The 20,652-nt window shown below is 41.5% G+C and overlaps 1 pseudogene; it reads right to left on the reverse strand.

Moving 5' to 3' along the window:
- Nucleotides 1–14,892: 14,892 nt before the first annotated feature.
- LOC106143982 lies at nucleotides 14,893–15,191 on the reverse strand (annotated as a pseudogene).
- Nucleotides 15,192–20,652: the final 5,461 nt, after the last annotated feature.

The raw sequence follows: 20,652 nt of genomic DNA on the forward strand, positions 1-20,652 counted from the left end.
TGGACACAGGCCAGGTCCATACTTTGTATTCCCAGAGAAATGGTCCCAAATTTTGGTCAGTCAGGTTTTCATAATGGCAAATACCCACAAGGTGATGGTACTTTCCATCTTCCTTCAATCAGGGGTATCCTGCTACATACCTCCAGCTGACATGTGATCAAACACATCCTGTGGAGTTAGGGCAACCAACCTCGTTTATTGAAGCGAAAAATCGTGACTTATTATCTCTTAAGACTCACAGTCCCCAGCATTCCAGGAATTTATCTGTCCTCAGGCAAGTGGGGTTTACAGGTTAAGGTTAGCTCTTATGATTGGAGAGTTAAGGTGAGGAAGTGGGTGGGATAAAGCTTTTGTGATTTCTGGGTGAAGAGCAGGAGGAAGGGGAGAAGTGTGACAGCGGGGCAGGTCCTTAGGAAGGGAAGATGGCGCCCAGTCATGGATGGCAGTTATGGGCTATGAAAAGGAGGCAGGTTTTGTTTACAGTGTTTATATTATCTACTGCAGCAGAGGATTTAAAACTGTGGAAAAGGAGAGTACATGGCTGTCATGAAACTGAATAAAAAGGTATGGTGACTGAGTGTAGAGCAGCCTGAGTACCTTGTGAAACTGATCTGTCAGATGTTGCGTGGAGCGGAGACCCCAGCCAGGGCAAATGGATCTGGTGGCCATCCAACCAAAGTTCCCATCCAGGGTTTCCTAGGATAGAACTGAGAAACTATTGAAAAAAAAGAAGGAAGTGGGCAACTGTGTTGAGTGTTCAGACAGAGACCAAAATCTGAGTGTGGTGTTTGGTAAGATGGAGACCTCAGGCCATGTTAAGAGGAGTGTTCCAGCAGGAAGTCAGAGAAGTGAGGTCATTGTTGGCAGGGGTGATGGAGTCTGTGTACATTTTCTCTTTCTTTGCTAATGGGAAAACAATAGCAAAATATTTACATGTTGATAAAGACACTGAGGAGATGATTCCAATTTCAGGGAAGGTAAGACAAAGGAATAAGATACAGATATTTAACAGAACTAAGTTTTGCTTAACTACACTAGTCACTAGCCAAAAACAAACAATAATCATGCTGTTGCTCTTTGAAATTAAGAAGAGAATATTTTCCTCATGGGTATTCCATAAATCAGGGATCTTGTGCTTCCTTAACCACTGTATTTGTACATGTGTATAAAAATATAAAACATTTACAGTTTCCTGTCAGACATGCTCTGTGTCTGCTCTAAACAGGCACCCACACTGTCTATGGATTATTTGTGTTAAAGTCGCCCATCAAACAATTTATTTTTAAGTAACAGAAACACTGACATAGCCTATCAATCAGAAAGCATTTTTAGCCAGCGGTTCAGCCATCATCTCTCTTTTCTATTAATGCAATTATGTCACTGGCTAACTGTCTCGTCTGTTTAAACAACCCTGCACGTTTACTACAGTTCTTTCCTGATTGCTTTGGCAGAGGCGTCCCTGGCAGATATTTGTGTATTCATCGGCGTGTGCATATTCCTCTTCTTTTCCTTTGCAGTCTTTTGTTTGTTCGTAGAATAGCACATGTTTCTAGGGTAATTTAAAAAATTCTTTTTGCTAGCATTCACCATCCCTTTTCTAAGCGCTGTTGACAAGGTAGGAAAGAAACAGTGTAAGCAGAGAGCTATTTCTTGCTTTATAAGTAAAGTCTGTAATGCAATTTGTATAAAGATGAAGAAGGAAAAGTATGCCATGCAAAAGGCTCCTCTCGGTAGTGAGATGGTATGTATAATTGGATATTCTTTTTTAAAGATCACACGATGAGCACTAGCTAGCAGGCCTTACACATTTCTTCACTTAAAGTCACTTTTGGAGAAATGTTCATGTTTTCCCCAATGTCCCATTTACAGCTAATCTCATTCTCTCTAAATCATGTTGTTTTACGTGTGTGTGCGTCACAGCATAAATGTGGGCATGAGAGGGGAACTTGCTCTCTCCTTCTACCATGTCTGTTCTGGGGATCAGACTCAGCTTCTCAAGTTAGGAGGCTTTTCCTGGCTGAGCCAGCTACCCGACCTGTCAACCTTAGTCTTCACAAGGTTGTTGTTATCCATGTAGTTCTAACATTTATATTTTATATTACTTATATTATATTTTACGAGGTAATTTGTATTACATAACACTTTTTGAGTTTTAAAACCTTGGTCTCTTTTGAACTGTTTTGTGACCTACACTCCTCCTTCCTCGTAAGTCATGCTAAGTTTTGGGACAGTAAGTGATCTCTCTCTCTCTCTCTCTCTCTCTCTCTCTCTCTCTCTCTCTCTCTTATAAGTTCTAAAAAGGATACCAAACTACATTTAAAAAACAAGGCTGTTTTAATTTAACCATTCAACAGACAAGAGAGCTGTTGTGTAAGAGGTGCAATCTCTGAGAAAGAGATGAAGGTGGATGTAAGTGTGTGTGTGTGAAGTGTATTTGTGCTAAATGTGCTTGTGAGCATTTTCCAGACCTGAAGGGGAAAGACAAGAACTGTAACCTGCGCACGGCAGATAAATCTGTGAGTGACACCTGAAATGTGAAGACAGTTCTACCCGAGTCTCCTGGTTCTGCAGGGATGCAGTACCAGTTCTTCCTTTCATGTGATTGGCTAGTTCTCCGGGGGTAACTCACCTCCGAGCTGTCCCCTGAGAAGTATTAGAGGAGACTGCATTTCGGAGTTTTGCTTCTCAGGAAAGCCCTCTGGTAAGTAGGTGAAAATCCTTCAGAGTCACTCTGTGCTTTCCCATGGTGTGTGGGTGACCATCCGGGAACACACGGAGGCCATGCTTCCCATGTGGCAGAATGGGCAAGTGGGGAAGACTGTAGGCCTGTGATTTGTACTGGGCGCTTTGTAGAATCTCATTCATGTCTTTGACCCACACTGCCTTCTGAACAAGGGGCTAATTGGCCTTCAGTAATGCATTATCTAATAAATCCCTGTAAAAGGACACCATTTTATAGCAATTCAGCCCTGTTTAAGACCACTTCATAAATCATGGAGCATAAAACTTGTTGCTTTTGCAGCTGGAGTGGCAGGGTGCAGGGTGTGTGAGTTCAGCATAGCTTTCATTTGCCAAGATCTTCCTCAGGATAAGTTGGGCCAAAACCAAGTCTGCATTTGAAGGGCTGAATAATATTATTAAACAATGTTTGTTGTTGTTTGTTTTATCTTTGTTGTATTTCTCGGTTCAATAACAGTACACAGGGAATATGTATTTCTCCCTTTCACTCAAAGAACGTATACAAAATTTAATTATACATTTGACCTGCAAAAAGAATTAGCATCCTCCCCACCAATTAAAGCCCTTGTAGAACACGTGCTCTGATCAAAAGCCCAAAATAATTAATTTAAAACAGTAAAACAAAATACTGGAAACCACTTTCAATTTGAAAAACAAAACAAACAAATGAAACCTCTTCTAAAGGCTCTTGAATGGAGAGGAAATAAGCTAGATTCGAAACGCTCTAGCAATTCATGCAAATGAGCTCTGTTCATTGAGAAATACCCAGGATGGGAACTGAGCCCAATGCAGAGCAAAAGTCACGGCTTTCAACTTTTTAATGATTTCAATGCAGACAAATAAAACAAAATTAGCCTAGGAAACTACAGGAAGAATAGCAAATCACAAATGTAAGAATGTGATAATTTGATAAATACATGACAAAATTATTTGAAATTTTTAAGGAATCTACCTACAAATTCGGCAAAAACGCTACCTGTAATCAAAAATATGGAAACTGCTGTTTTTCATCTTCTACAATGACACTTAATACATTTTCCAGATAAAATAACACATTCTCAAATTAAATGCAGATGTCACATGAGTATTTGCTTAGCGTAAGTTTGTAGCATACTTAGGACATGCACTAACATTATTACTACTTTTCTGAAGTTCCAGGTGCACTGTCCTTTGCTGTCATTCACTAAATCTGGCAATTATGATAATATTTATTTATTTATTTATTTATTTATTATTTATACAGTATTCTGTCTGCTTGTATGCCTGCAGGCCAGTAGAAGGCACCAGACCTCATTACAGATGGTTATGAGCCACCATGTGGTTGCTGGGAATTGAACTCAGGACCTTTGGAAGAGCAGGCAATGCTCTTAACCTCTGAGTCATCTCTCCAGCCCCCATTGTGATAATTTTTAAAGCTTAAAAATCTGTATGATGGGCTGGCTCTATGGGTAGATGCACGTGTCTCAATGTTCGACAACCTGAGCTCAATCACTGGCACCCACAAGGTTGAAGGAGACAACCAATTCTTGAAAATTATCCCCTAATCTTCATGTGTGTGTCATGGCACATTCTTGTGCAGGTTAAGATTCTTGTTATGAAGCTTGATGACTTGAATTCAGTCCTCAGGATGCATAGTAGAAAGCTATCCTCTGACTAGCATATCGAATTGGTGACATATGGAAACATACACACAAACAGATTAAAGAAATGCATTTCAAAAAGGAGCTGGAGAGATGGCTCCATTTCCTTAGTGATATTTCAGAGGACCAAGTTTCAATTCCCATCACCCAAATGTCTTGCACAATCACCTGCAGTTTGAGAATCCAATGTTTTCTGAAAGCACAGACATATGTGTAGGCAAAACAATCAATGAACATAAATAGAACAATAATTTCTTTTTAATTAAAAAAATCTAGGTGACAATATAGATTTTTAAGAAAAATTATATACATTGCTTCAAGAAATGACAAAATAAAAAACTAAGCAAAGTTTTAAGTTTAATTATGTAAAATTGTTGTTATAAAAATGGAATCAAGACCTAGGCCAGAGCAGACCTGAGACACACAGAAGCAAGATTGAGCCAGCCACCTGGGCTAGAGAGGGCCTGGGATGGCAAACTCCACAGGAACAGGACTCAGCCAGCAACCCAGGCTGGAGCAGGCCTGAGAGAGTGAACTCCACATGAGTGGGAGCGGATCCAGACCAGTGACCTAGGCAGGAGTAGGCCTGAGATGGTGAGCTCACCGGAGTGGGATTGAGCTGGTTACCTAGGCTGGAGAGGGCCTGAAGCAGTGAACTCCATGTGAGTGGGAGCTGATCCAGACCAGCGACATTTGCAGAAACAGGGCTGATCCAGAAACCTAGGCTGGATTAGACTTGAGATAGCGAACTCCACAGGAGCAGGTACAGGGGAGCAACTGCTTAGGGACTGGACCAGAGCCAGAGACCTCTGCTAGTCCAGAAGTGAGTATTGGGACCTACAAGGATGTAGGCAAGAACCAGAAACCTCTGTGGGTCTAAGTGTGAATCTGGGACCTTGGAGGGAATAGACTTGAGCCAGGACCACTGTAGGTCTGGGTGTACCCAAGCCTGGGACCTCCGAGGAAATAGATCACAGAAAGTGACTTTTGCAGAACCATCCCCAAGCCAGGGACCTCAATAGGAGTGGATACAGAGACAGGTCTGAACTGGCAACCTAGGCCAGAGAAGGCCTGAGACAGAAAACTCCAAGAGAGCAGGGCAAAACACCATGAGCGCTAAGTAACCTTGAGGAGCACGGAGTGACCAACAGCGTGACTGTAACTGTGGCACTGACTGCACCATGAGGAGCAACCATCTGAGCCTGGGAGACTGATCACCAGAGTCACAGACAGCCCAACTACACCTGTAGTAATAGGAGCAGCGGGGCTGCGTCCCCGGCACTCGGCAGCCCACATGACTAGCTTATGCCTCGAAATAATTACACGGACACTGTATTCTTTTAAACACTGCTTGGCCCATTAACTCTAGCCCTTACAGGCTAATTCTCATATCCCGATCAACCGATCTCTAATAATCTGTGTAGCATCAGTCTTACTGGGAAAGATTCTAGCCTAGGTCCATCCTGGGTCTGAGCTTCATGCGTCTGCCTCAGAGAGAAGAACTATCGCGTCTGTCCAGGAGAGGGGAGCATGGCGTCTCTGCTCCAGAGAGCAGAGCTGTCGAGTCTGAGCTCACTTCCTCTTCCTCCCAGCATTCTGTTCTGTTTACTCCTCCTACCTATGTTTTAACCTATGAGGCCAAGCAGTTTCTTTATTACTTAACCAATGACCTTCCTCGATCATACACCAATTAGAGGAAAAGGTGAGTAGGCAAGGTAAGAACACACACAATACCACAAAGAACAACATGACACCAGTAAAATCTAGTGACCCTACAAGACTTAAAAAACCAAATATAGATGAAGCAGAAGAAAATGATCTGAAAAATAACTTTAGGAGAATGTTTGAGGCCCTTAAAGAGGAAATGAGAAATCCCCTCAAAGAAATGGCAGAAAAGACAAATAAAAAATTGGAAGACATCAACAAATCCCTTAAAGAAAACCAAGAAAAAGCAATCAAACATATGTAAGAAACTATTCAAGACTCGAAAACTGAAACGAGATAATAAAGAAAACACAAGCTGAGTGAATTATAGAAATAGAAATTGTGAGGAAAAAATCAGGAACCACAAATGCAAGAATAAACAGCAGACTACAAGAGATAGAAAAGAGCATCTCAAGCACTGAAGATATAATAGGGGAAATAGACTCATCCGTCAAAGAAAAATATTAAATCCAACAAAAGCTTAACACAAAATATCCAGGAAATATGGGGGACACCATGAAAAGACCAAACCTAGGAATAATAGGTATAGAAGAAGGAGAAGTTCAACTCAAAAGCACAGAAAATATATTTAACAAAATCATAGAAGAAAACTTTCCCAACCTAAAGAAAGATATCCCTATGAAGAAACAAGAAGCTTACAGAACACCAAATAGACTAAATCATGCAATGAACAAATAACCCAATAAAAAATGGAGTACATAAAATGGCTGAAAGACACTTAAGGAAATGCTCAATATCTTTAGCCATCAGAGAAATGAAAATCAAAACAACTTTGAGATTCTATCTTACACCTGTAAGAATGGCCAAGATCAAAAACACTGATAACAAATTATGCTTTAGAGGTTGTGGGGTAAAGGGAACACTCCTGCATTGCTGGTGGGAATGCAAGCTGGTACAGCCTCTTTGGATATCAACATGGCGATATGTCATAATATTAGGAAGCAACCTTTCTCAGGACCCAGTAATACCACTTTTGGGTATATACCCAAAGGATGCTCAATTGTACCAGAAGGGCATGTGCTCACCTATGGTCATAGCAACATTGTTTGTCATAGCCAGAATCTGGAAACAACCTAAATGCTCCTCGACTAAAAAATGGATAAGGAAAATGCAGTACATTTACTCAATGGAGTACTATACAGCAGAGAAAAACAATGACACCTGAAATTTGCAGGTAAATGGATAGAGCTAGAAAACATCAATTGAGTGAGGTTACCCAGACCCAGAAAGACAATTATCATATGGACTCACTCATAAGTGGTTATTAAACAAAGCAAAGAAATCCAGCCTAAAAATCACAATCCCAGAGAACCTAGACAGCAAAGAAGACCCTAAGGGAGACATACATGGATCTAATCTACTTGGGAGTAGTAAAAGACAAGATCTCCTGAATAAATTGGGAGCATGGAGACCATGGGACAGTGTTGGAAGGGAGAGGAGTGGAAGGGAGGGGAGCAGAGAAAAATGTATAGCTCAATAAAATCAATAACAACAATAACAACAACAACAACAAAAGGAAACAAGATTTCTGCCTCCATCTTGAAAGAGTAATAAGGACCAGACGTAACTTTCTGCAATAAAACTGGACAAATCATATGGAACAGCTATTTTTAGATTTGGACAATGGGCTCTGCTAAAGGCATCTTTGTGCAAGTGATTGGGAAAAGTCAGGTCTTGGATCTTCCAGGCTTATTGCTTAAGGCACTTTTCAGACATAAGACTGCGGAAAAGAAACTCACACAAAACCTTGCTGAGGTGTGAAGTAAGCTGGTGGCAGACACAGCCAGAAGCTGCAACCCACAACTCTAGAAATGAAGGACTCACATGGAAACCAAAGCTACAAAACCCTCCAGGGGAATCCTGCGAGGCTGAGCTGAGCATGCGCAGAGTGAAGTACTACAAACCTGGATTGGGAACAAGCTGGAGCTGTGAACTGAGTTAATTCCCACAGTGCCTGCAGAACTGGAGCTTAAACGCAGCCAGAGCAGAGGAAATAAACAGGAAAATATGAGCAGTCTTTTTCGTGATTACAGGGTCTGATGTCTTAAGAGATGCACTTAAAATTATACAAAGTCGAGTTTATCCGGTGTGAGAAAGTGCAGGGTGCATTCAGTTATTTGTATAAATGGAATGTAATCAAATGGGATTATTCAAGAAATGTAAGGGTAATATATTAGTGAGCCTCGGTTTAGCAGCTATTCTCAGTAGAAGTTCCAAGTAAATGGGAAGAGATGGGAAATTCCTAAATATGCAAAACAATATTATCAGATTTAAGCAATAACCATCACATTAGATACTAAATATGCCTATGGAGTTTAGGGAAAGTAGGTGTTGTTTTCACTTTATTTTTAAAAATGATTTCTTAATATTATTAATACACATGTTTTTCCATTTATACATACGTGTGTGTGTGTGTGTGTGTGTGTGTGTGTGTGTGTGTATGTGTCGACCAGAGGAAAATTTTTAGAAGGTGGTTCTCTCCTTCTATTTTGTTGAGGTTGGGCCCCTACACTCATGAACTTCCAGAATGTTCTCTTCTTTCTGTCCCCCTTCTGCCTGTAGGAATACTGGATTAGAGATGTGAGCCCCACAGCAAGCGCTTTTGCCCCCTGAGCCATTTGCTAACTCTACTTTCTTCTGAAGTTTCTGTTTAGTGAAGAAAGAAAATAAGTCAATGGCTTCTGCACTAGAGACTATATAATCATTATTATTTGCCCTGTGCAATCAAATGTGAGAAAATTAAACAATCCTGAGTGTAATAGATTTCAAAGTCATAGCAGAGACTATAAACACATTTGGAAGCAAGATAAATACATAGAATGGGTTTATTTATATTATTAGTTGGTGGACAGCATTAATTTTTAAAATCTAAATTGTAAATGTTTCAGGTCATATGTAATAAGACAGGTACAAGCGTCATGAGTGGTGACTTTTTGCCTAAAGAGAGGGGGGCCTAAGTCAGTCCTGGGGTGCTCTCATTGAAATGTGCCCTTGGAAGCTGCTTTGGTTAAGCATCTACCCGCAGGCCCACAAGGTGAGTAGAAGAGGGATACAAGCCCCACATCTCTGCCTTCATTGTGTGTGTGTGTGTGTGTGTGTGTGTGTGTGTGTGTGTGTGTGTGGACTTTGACTCACGATGTTAACCTTTCTGTTAGAATTAGCTTGGATTCTAGGAAACAGAAAACGTCTCAGGACACATCATACCCCATAACACCCCCTCCACCATGAGAACAATTCACCTTGGGAGAAAGGCTGTTTTTCATGGTGGTGCACCGCTGTCAATGCCAGCACTCAAGAGGAAGGGGCAGGCAGATCTCTGTGAGTTCAAGCATAGCCTGGTCTACAGAGCAAGTTTCTGGACAGTCAGGGCTACAAAGAGAAACCCTGTCTCGAAAAACAAAACAAGAAAAAAATGAGAATTTCTTGGTTCAATCCCCAGTTCAAAATGAACAATAAAAACAAGACATTAAATACCACATTATAAGAGATGTAATACACATTTTATTAAAGAACTAAACACAAAAAGCAGAATAATAAGGACACTAGTGCTAATACTTTATTATTTTGAGGTAGTTTTTTTAAAAAGTATAACAGAATTTAGAAGTCATAATGAAAGCCAGCATCTATTATTGTTTAAAAATTTAAAACAGTTTGGGAAAAATGATGTGACTAAATGATACTGAAGAACAAAAGCATAAAATAGACAGATCAAGGAAAAACTCCGGGTAGGGATCTCTGTCTACCCACTTAACTATTCTATACCATCATTGATATGTAAAGAGTTATTACTAACCAATGAAGTAAAGCAATAATTTCACAGGAAACTGCCAAGTGCATAAATGGGAAACTTGGAGAAATAAATTCAGATGATCAAATAAAAATAAACTATGCTAATATTGTGAATATTTGAATTAAAATGAGATGTGATTGCTCAGGCTTAATATGTATTTGCAATAATTTAGTGACTAATAATACCCCAGAGTTGGTTGAGTTCTGAAGCAATAAAAATTTCTCAGCCAGATCTAGTGACAAACACCTTTTTTTCCAACACTTGGGAGGCAGAGACAGGTGGATCTCTTTGAGTTTGAGGCCAGCCTGGTCTACAGAGAGAGTTCCAGGACAGTCAGGGTCACATAGAGAGGTTCTGTTTCAAAAGACAAAACACAGCAACAAGAAAACATTTCTCTGCACTTTAATGATGACAGACCATAACATCATCTTTAGCATGATTCACTGCATTTAAAAATACTTCTGTTTGATCAACAAAACCTCCAGCTAGGACTTAGTGCACGGAACTTTTCCAGAAGGCTAGCTTTTAGCACCAAAACACCTGATGGCTGTGGTCACGTGGTTCTCCTTGGGCCGAGATCCTGTGCAAGTTTGACTGGTTTGTTCCCTTCTACTGGTCAGTTCGCTATCTTCACACCATTCAATAAGCTCAGCCCCACACTTCACGGTTCCTGGAATATTTTACACCAAATAAAGTTTTTTTTCTCCTTATGATTATGGTCTCGTAGATGTAAGTCAGAAGCTCTCCACTTTCTCCCTTTTGGCCCCAAGGATGCTGCTCCCGTGTAAAGTTAAATCCCAGGGTTGTGTCTGCGTTTCCACAGTGCAGCTCAGAGGAAGTCACCGATTCACTGTTTCCAGATCCCATTGTTATTTATTTTTCACATATATTTATTTTTATGTGCATTGGTGTTTGGTTTGCATGTATGTCTGTGTGAGGGTGTCAGATCCCCTAGAACTGGAGTTACAGACAGCTGTAAGCTGCCCTGTGGGTGCTGGGAAATGGATCTGGATCCTCTGGAAGAGCAATCCAAGGCTCTTCACTGCTGAGCCATCTCTCCAGCCCTTAGATTCTACTATTTCCATTATAATTATTTGCAGTGTCTAGGATCTAGTCCAGGGCTGCAGGTATCCTCAGCTACCAATCCTACTACTGAGCTACACCCAAGCTTTCCAGTTAATGCTACTGGCCTGTACTTCATGCATTCTAAACTGTAGACTTCTTTTCTCCTTTCCTCATTGGTGGATTTGTGATGTCAATCAAAGATGTTTTGCAGTTTACTTGATGGTGACTTTTTTCTTTCTTAGTAGGTCTAAGATAAGGGTGTATCTCTTTACAGCCAATGGTATTTTAGTCTTAAAAATTAGTCGTTGCATGTAGTTTAATGCAAATATCAGGCCAGTGTTATATTGTCAGTATGATGTGACATCAGCATTGTCATTCAAGGTTTGCTTAACTGTGTTTGCATTTTGGTTTTTAACCTCTCTTAATGTGCTGTCATCATTTGAGAGAGACTTTTTCTTAGCTTGAAGACTGTTTACCAGAGCAGGCATTTGAGAGCTGGTAATTGACGTTAGAGCTGTGCTTCATCCTGACCATGCCCCAAGCTCCCATTTCTAGGGACAATTTTACATAGGATCCTTTTGCTTTGCTTATAGGTTTCTTTCCTCTTTTTCCCTGAGCCCTTCAGATGCTCGCTTCTCCCTTTGGAGAGTTTATATGAACTCTTTAAAGGAAGCAGTTTTTAGGGAGGCTAAATTGAGACCATGCTAACTCACAACCATATAGATGGGGGCAGGTACTTGCAGCTCCCGGCCTCAGCATTCTAATTTGTGAAAACCTTACCTCAGTGTTTTGGAGACGAGCAGCCAAGGAAGCACACTCGAATGTACTTTCTAAACTCTGAAGCTTTGGCATTTCTGGGTGTTATTAATAGCCCCAGAGGGCACCTTTAGTAATAGCTAGCTTTAACTAATTTCCTGAGCAATGACGCAAAGCACCCCACATACTGAGTTCATCTAGGATGAGTTCCCCGTTCTCTACTATAGATCATTATTGTATCTGTCCAGCCCTGATAGTACCTGCTCTCGTGTTCAGATAACCCTGCAAAAAATAGAATTACATCAAGGTCACCTCGCAGGCTTATGACACAGTAAAAAGAAAATGTACCTATTTTTTAAGCCAGGTTGCTCCATCATCCGCAGATTGCTTCCCATCCACACAGCATTCATTCTGCACATAATTCTACAGTGAACATCCTGCTTCTGTAATCTTGTAATCAATCTGCAACCATAGGATCAAGTACAAATTGCTAAGCAATGCGCAGCTCTGTGCACCATGATGTTCTGGGAACAATGGAGCTGTAATTCCAGAAAAGACTCGGAGTCAATTCCTTTGCCCTAACGGATAATCACATCCGAGGCTGCTAAGACAAATTATAATTTGGTCTATTCTTAAAGACCTCCCGAGGTGACTCGCCAACCTCTCTCAGAAGTCCTTTCCAATATTTAGCAAATGTTGCTGTCGGTAAATATGTCTTTGTGCCTCAAGGAAATTTCTTGTGGCACAGAACAACCAATTTTTGTGTTTGTTTCGCTTCCACCTCTGAGAGAAGAGGTAACACTGACAGCACACAAGGTGTCCGAGTTCATCTCTGACTTGTTTAAAACTCTTTGTAAGGTAGCATTCAGTTCCTTATTGTGCCATGGAGGCCTGCCAGGCTCAGCCACCGGCTTCATTAAGAGTACTGACTCCTGACATGCCCCTGTGTGTGGCTTGTGTTAGCCCTACTAAGTGCTACTAACCATAGCAACATGATACTCTTTAAAACATTTAGCTGGAGTATTTTCTCCCTTTGACTTCTCAATTTGACAAATTTATTTCCTTTTTGTTCTTTACAAAAACATAACAAGTACATTCTTAATATTATTATTTGAGGGTGGGTCTCATATATCTCAGGCTTGCTTTGAACTCAAAGGCTGACCTTGAATTTCTGGTTCTTTTACCTCTGTGCCCAGAGGGCTGAGATTACAGATTTAGCCTCTGTCTCTGGTTGACACAGTGCTGATGTTCAAACCTTGGGCTTTGTTGTAGGAAAGCCTTCTACAAACTGAGTGCTATCCCAAGCCATCTTTTAAGTTTTTCAGACCAACTCTTACCTCTCCCTCCTGTCTCCTAAGTATTTGATGATGTTGTAGTGTCCCCAAGCTTCCAGTGCCGTCTGTGGTATTAATGTGGCGTTTTAATGGTCCTATGTCATCCCTCGCCCTCAGTTAGATGACGGGAAGTAAACTGAGACGAACTGTCACGTGACACATATACACAAGAACTGACCTCTAGCAAGAGTTCAATGAGTGAATAGAAAGAGTGGCTAAGGGGCTGTCCTGCCACTCTTCTGTTATTCAGAGAATCTAAAGGCTTGCTATTCCCATAGGTTAGGGTGAGTGTGAATATAAAACAGAAAGACCTGGCAAGAACCAACCTGCTAAGTGTCTGTAAGATATGCTGACTCAGCTTCCACCATCAGGAGTTGTTAAAGGACAAACAGAAGTGTGTGTGTGTGTGTGTGTGTGTGTGTGTGTGTGTGTGTGCGCGCGCGCGCACATGTGTGTGCATGTGCATGTATCACCTTGAAAGACATCATGGCAGGTCCCCATCCCTAACACAAATAAATAAAAAAAAATTGATCGAGCCAGAGAGTCAAGCATCACTGTTCTATTATCAGAGATTGATTTTCTTTTCCTCCCCATTTGCTTTTCAGTACTGGTCAACAGGACACTGCGTGAGCATCTGGATGCTGGCAGGCAATGCTGTGACAGTGCATGCCCGTGAGACTGCTCCAGAAGGCTCTCAGTGATGTAAGAGATTCTGAGGGCAGGTATTGGAAGGCTGACGATCTGCTTAGACAGAATACACCGGGGCAGAATTGTGTTTTCCAGAATCTTCGGGGCATCCCGAGGCTTCTGTGACCACTCTGTGCCCATGTGCATGTCCCAGTCAGTAAAGCAAACCGGAAGCAGGAAGATACCTACGGCCACAGTTTGAAGGGAGATGGATCTCTCATACCTGGCACTGAGCTTTTTATTTGGCAACCTATGGCTTTTGTGTGAACACCATGCCCTCTGTAGAGTATCTCCAGTTAAATTCTTCTGTGTGAACACACACACAGCTATGAAATAGTAAGTTTTCATACGGATTTTTTTTTTTTTTTGCCATCTTTAGTGTTAGTTTTCCCTCCTTCCCAGTCCCTCCTCTGATGTACCTTCCCACTTCCCAACCCTTTCCTCTCTAACCCTTCCTCCCTTCATTCTCTCCTTTGCCCCCACAGCACGACTTCCATTATCTCTGTTCCCTTGAGCTCTTTCTTCACTCACCTTCAGCTCCCTTCTAGTTTCTTCGAATCCACAGGTAATCCTAGTTGAACACACAGATCTAAATCAATGCGAAGATCTATATATGAGTGAGAATGTGTGGTGTTTGTCTTTATGGGCTTGGATTACCTCACTCAGTATGTTTTCCACTTCTGTCCATTTGCCTGTGAATTTCATTGTTCTTTACAACTAGATCAAATTCCGTTATGTACAGGTGCCATATTTTCATTATTTATTCATCTAATGATGGACAGGTACGCTGGTTCCATGTCCTAGCTACTGCAAGAAAGAGGGGGGAGGCTAAATAAACATCAATAAGCATGACCTCTGGAGCAGGAAACAAAGTCCCTTTCTGAGTCTAATCTCAGGAATGGTAAAGCTTGGTCATGTGGCACGTAAATCTCTAGATTCTTTAGGATCTGAAACATGGGTTTCAATAGTGACTGAACCAATTTGGGCTTCCACCAACAGTGCATGAAATTTCCCCTTTCCCCACATCTTCTCCAGCACTGCTTCTCTCTCTTCTGTTCGTTCGATCGTTCGTTCGTTCGTTCCTCCCTCCCTCCCTCTCTTCCTCCTTCCCTTCCTTCCTTGCTTTCCTTCTATAAATTAGCCCATTCCTGGCAGTTCAGGGATGTCTCAAACAGTAATGTTTCCACTGATCTTGAAATTCCTTTAGTCTTCTGACAGCTGACTTGACGGTGTTAGTGGACTTGGCTGTGGCTCAGGCCCCACCACTATTTCCATGCAGGAACCACAGGGTCATATACCCAGGGCCCATCTCTTCATCTCGGTCTTGCCACAAAAGAGACAAGTGTGCTTGGTGTATTGGCTGATTTTGATTTTCGCCACCACTTTGCAGAGGGAGGCACCATAGTGTGCCCTGTGTTTACCCAAGATCCCAACTTTCTTGATGCACTTAGCCATGTTGCCATGACCGAGGCCCACGGCTGGAAAGCATCTTCTGTTTTCTTAATTTTAGCCATCCTGCCTTGGGCAAAAGGAAATTGCAAAGCAGTTTTAGTGCCCATTGCCATGATGGCTAAGGATGGCAAATACTTTTAAAAAACTTATCATATTTAACTAATTAATTAGTGAGTATGCATGTATATTTGTGTGTCTGTGCAAGTGAGTCCACACACCTGTGCCAGGGCATACACAAGTGGGTTAGTCAGAGGACAATTTCTGGAAGTCAGTTCTCTCCTTCCCTCATGTGGAACCCATGGATCCAATCCAGGTTGTCAGGCTAGGTGGGTGAACAGGGTCCTACTCAGAAAGTTCTTATCAGAGCCTATCACCTAAAGTATACTCGCTAGTCTATCTTATGGAAGTTTCATAGTTTCTGCTCCAACATTGAGTTCTTCTATCCATTTACAATTATTTGAATGCAAATGAGAGAGAAGGATCAAGTTTCATTCTATATATGTAGATGTGCTGTTTTTTCTTCAATGTATATTATTGTCATTTTCCCCCAAAATTCAGGTGGCTGTGGGTACAAGAACTTATGATAGTAAGACCCTAATGCTGAAGACACCACACACCTCGGTCACAGGATGTAGAGACATGAAGCTGGTTCTGCCCAGGAAGCTAATGACTAGGACAGCAGGATTCTTTTTTGGGTGCAATAGTGGCATGAATTTTAGGGGAATAGCCATCTACTTTCTACTTGGATTTATAGTTGGTTCACTCCACAAGGGGTAACACATGCTTAATTCTGCAAATCTGCAAATCTGGCCAAAAACCTATGGTTGGGGAGCTTGTAGGCTCCTGATTGAACCTATTCTTATTATTTTGCTACACAGACATTGTATCAACTTGCCCTCTAAAGTCATATTCCTGTCCCCTTTGTGAAGCTCTTGGACAATAGCCGAGATGTTTCTTTGTGCAGCAGATGGAGGTTTAAACGTAGAAACTCACGAGTGGTCATAATTCAGGAAATAGGTGGGACGCCTATATCACACACTTCTTCCCCAAGTCTCAGGGCTGTCCCAGAAGAATGTCAGCAAAATGTAAGAGCTCGAGGTCAGGGAGCAGTGGAGAATAACAGTATCTTCTAGACACAGCAAGGCCACTGTGTTCATGAACTCATAGCAGCTGTGGTTGTGTGCACGTGATCACACCAGTCAATATTGTAGCTTGGGGAGAAGAGGGAGGGGAAGGGCTCAAGAGCTCCTGCCCAGAGCAAAGGAGCTATTGATAGTTCATGGGGGTGGGGAAGACTCTGTTTTCTTTAGGGGTGTGGTCACCCTCAATGATGCTCCAGAGGATGGCTCCACACCAAGGAATACAAGGGCAGCACAAGTTGAACTCAGTGGGCTGTAACAGCGGTTCTCAACCTTGGGCAGAAACCCCTTTGGCAAACCTCTGTCTTCAAAAATATTTCCATTGCAATTCATAACAATGGTAAAAGTACAGTTACAAAGTAGCAACAAAAATAACTTGATGGTCTGCTTGCCTCTGCCTCCTGAGTGCTGTGATTAAAGGCATGTGTCAACATTATATTTCTGATCTATAAAATAGGTATGCAATTGCATCTATTCCATAGCCTAGAAGTACCTGCACCATAGGGTTATTGTGAAAATTTAATAAGATAATGATACAAATAAAGGCCATTCATGCATACAGTACTTTAAAATATGTATGCACAAACACCACACACACACACACACAGAGTTAGACACACATAGACACATGGATCCATACATAAACAAAATGGCTTTTAACCCTGCAGCTAGAAGGAAGGTTGATGGAAAGGTCTGGAAATTGTGCACATATCTTTTCTCCAGATGATTCTGATAAACAAACATATTTGAGAACCATTGATATTGAGCATTTATTGTTGTTGATGTATTAAAACAGAGCCGATTTTTAACAAATAAGGATTCCCTTATAACTGTGCAGAGAAGTGGAGTCCAGACACTTTTCCAAAAATGATGGAGGTGGGTCATCATTCTATCTGTTGTTTCATTGGTTAAGTAATAAAGAAACTGCTTGGCCTCTTATAGGGTAGAATTTAGGTAGGCGGAGAAAACAGAACAGAATGCTGGGAGAAAGAAGCTGAATCAGTGAGTGGCCATGATTCTCCCACTCCAGACAGACGCAGGTTAAGATCTTCTCTGGTAAGCCACCTCGTGGGCTACACAGATTATTAGAAATGGGTTAGATTAATATGTAAGAGCTAGCCAATAAGAGGCTGGAACGAATGGGCCAAACAATGTTTAAAAGAATACAGTTAGCATGTAATTAGTTCGGGTATAAAGCTAGCCATGCGGGTGGCTGGGTGGCGGGACACAGCCCCACCGCTCCTACTACAACACAAAAATCTCTTCCAAGGGAATCTCATTACCCCTGCATTCCTCCTTAACTTGTCTTTTCAAATGACCCAATGAGCCTGAAGTCTTCACTATTGCCTGCCCTGCGAAGACAAGAATGTGTGACATAGAATTTCACTGCAAATGGATATTTTATCCTTGGACCTCAGTCTTGACTGTGAATTTAATTTAACTCTGAGAAAATGCCTTATTTATGTAGATTGTCTGCATCCTTGTGGAGTGAATGTAGGGACACTGCCATTGGAATTTCCAGGAAAGGAAAGCTAGCAAGGGATTCAAGTAGGAGAGCATACACCAAAGATCAATGGCGGTCTCCTCATTGTTGCTAAATTAGGTGGTAGAAAACATCACCGATTCTCTGGTTTTGTGGTTGATGTGATTGATTTGGAACACAATAGGAAATCTCCCAGATTTCTCCTTCTTCCTTTCTTTGCTTTATGTAGTTCCATGATGCAAATCTGTACTCTTATCAGTTGGAAGTGACCATAAGCCAACTCCTGTTAGCATTTATGGACCCAGTGTGAGATTATATGTCAGTTTCTACAGTGGTTCAGAGGTGATTGTATTCACCTGTTTTCTGCCATAGCTAGATCGAGGGGTTCACAATAAATCTTTAGCACCCATTTAATTCCAGTGTACCACACAGGTTCTGTTCCCCCTTTCTTTCACAGTCTATCTTTAACTGCTCCTTCTCAGCTGTGCTATTCCAGCTAAAATAGGCTTCTCTTTCCTCAAAATTTAAGCAATAGTTCCAGGATGGTATCTCATTGGCGGCGATCTGGATCACGTGTCCATTCATGACCTCATCTCATCTGTCCAGCCAACTACCTACTGTCATGTAGTGATTTGCCAGGCCTGACGTAGCATTCCAGTTCCTCAAAGAATGGGATAGACCACATCCTAAGAACACTGGGAAGTCAGAGACTTGCGATTTCTGTCTTCCACTTACCGATTTCAGAAAGACTTAAATACTGCTTTCTCCTGCTTCCTCTTTGATCAATTTATTCCTTTTTTTTTTCTTGAATAACTTGACTTTCCAGATGAGCCTGTTGGACAGCAGGCTACAGGGGAGACGTTAGTTTTTTGAGAGGTCTGTGCCAATAGGTTCGTATATAATAGTATATAATAGTAGTCCTAAGGCCTCTTCTCCGGAGCAGGAGATGGTTCAGGCATTTGTTGAAAATATTCTTTTTGTGGAAAAGCCTTTCACTTTGACTCGTCCGCTCCCTCCAGCAATCTGAACCTCAGGAGTGAATGCTTCCTAATTCTCAGCATCCTGACTTTCTGAAGCATGCCCTAAAAATTGCCAGAGTAAAGGAGGTTTGTGAAATTCAGTTAAAAAATGTTTTGCTATTGTGCTTTAAAGATATTCGTATTTCCAAACTCGTGAATAACATGATTTCCAAATTTGCTTCAAACGTTGTGTTCTCAGTGACCTGTCTCTTAGGACCTTTTCCTGTGAGGCAATGGTGAGCAGAGGGGTGACAATGGCCATGCCTTTCTGGCCATGAATGGTTCCACAGGAAAGGGAAGCATCTGCTGGTTGTCCTGTATGCAGCCCTGCGCTCAGTCCCAAGACCGAGCATACACCCAGTAGAATCCATCTCTGTGCTGTGGGTGCTGGGACTTAGGAAGGAATGCACTACGTATAGGGAAGAGCATGGTGGTCTGAATGAGAGTGGACCCTGTAGGCTCATATGTTTGAATGTTGGGTTCCTGGTTGGTGGAACTGTTTAGGAAGGATTAGGAGGTGTGGCCTTGTTGGAGAAGGTGTATCACTGGGGTGGGCTTTGAGGTTCCAAAAGCCTGCACTGGCCCAGTCTTGCTCCCTCTGCTATGTGAATGAGATAAAAGCTCTAAGCTATTTCTTCAGTGCCATGCCTGTCTGCCTCTTCCCAGGCTTCCTGCCATGATGGTCATGGACCTCTGAAACTGTAAGCCAGCCCCGATCAGATGCTTTCTTTTATATGTTGCCTTGGTCATGGTGTCTCCTCACAGCACTAGATCATGACTAAGGCAGAAAACAGCAGACATTTTGAATAATAAACCTACCCTGTGCTTGGAAGTGGGGCTTCGCAAAAACTCCTTCCAGGAAAACTTGTCAATAATTATGACATTTAAAATACAAGATCTATAAAGGGCCGGTGAGATGCTGTCAAGCCTAGTGACCCTGGTTTTGGTCCTGGAGACCTGTATGGTGGAAGAAGAAAAGTCACTTCCTGAATTTGTTGTCTGACCTCCACAATGCCACCATAGAAATAAATACATAAATGATGTTTTAATTTATTAAGATTTAATACAGTGCCACACAAGACCTAATATATAATAATCTGCGATTGCATAAAGAAATTTTAAGTGTGATATAAAACCTTTAATTTCAGAAACTTCCAAAACTCAATAAAAAAAACCCCTTTTTTTTCTGCATGATGAGACAAATAGCAGAGGAGGAAGACAAATGGCAAATTGTAATTTATGATTCACATACAACCTCCCACAAATCATTGAGAACGAGAATAGGAAACAAATAAAGACACAGAATCTAGTCAGATCATAAAGAGTTATGAATTGATTTTAAACATACTAAATATGATGATTATCCATCAGTAGATATGCTTAGCTTAAAATACTATTTAACCCACTAGACTAATAAAGATAAGAAAATGTCCTAAACTAGTATATGTGTCTGATAGGGGACATGTTGGGAAACGGTCATTTATACATCCTGTTATGGACATAAATAGACAGAATCTCAGAGGGCAGTTTGGCTATAGCTATGTTTGAAAATTTGAAAATTTGTGTGATTGTTTTATTTCTGGATATGCATCCTCTTGTGGGCATCTGTGTGGTATTGCTGAATAATGTATCTACATCACTTATGTTGTTTGATCTTGCACAAAACTCCAGCGATCCAAAAATCTGTGAAAGGGGGATCCCTGGAGTATGGGATGAGCCTTGGCAAAGGCTGTCCAGCTGTGATAGGGAGGAACCTCCCCAGTGCTGACATGTAGCCATGGCCACGACAGAGGCCGTGGATGAGGAAGAGGAGAGTGTGGACT

This window comes from Microtus ochrogaster, chromosome 18 (genome assembly GCF_000317375.1).
Source record: "Microtus ochrogaster isolate Prairie Vole_2 chromosome 18, MicOch1.0, whole genome shotgun sequence".
NCBI lineage: Eukaryota > Metazoa > Chordata > Mammalia > Rodentia > Cricetidae > Microtus > Microtus ochrogaster.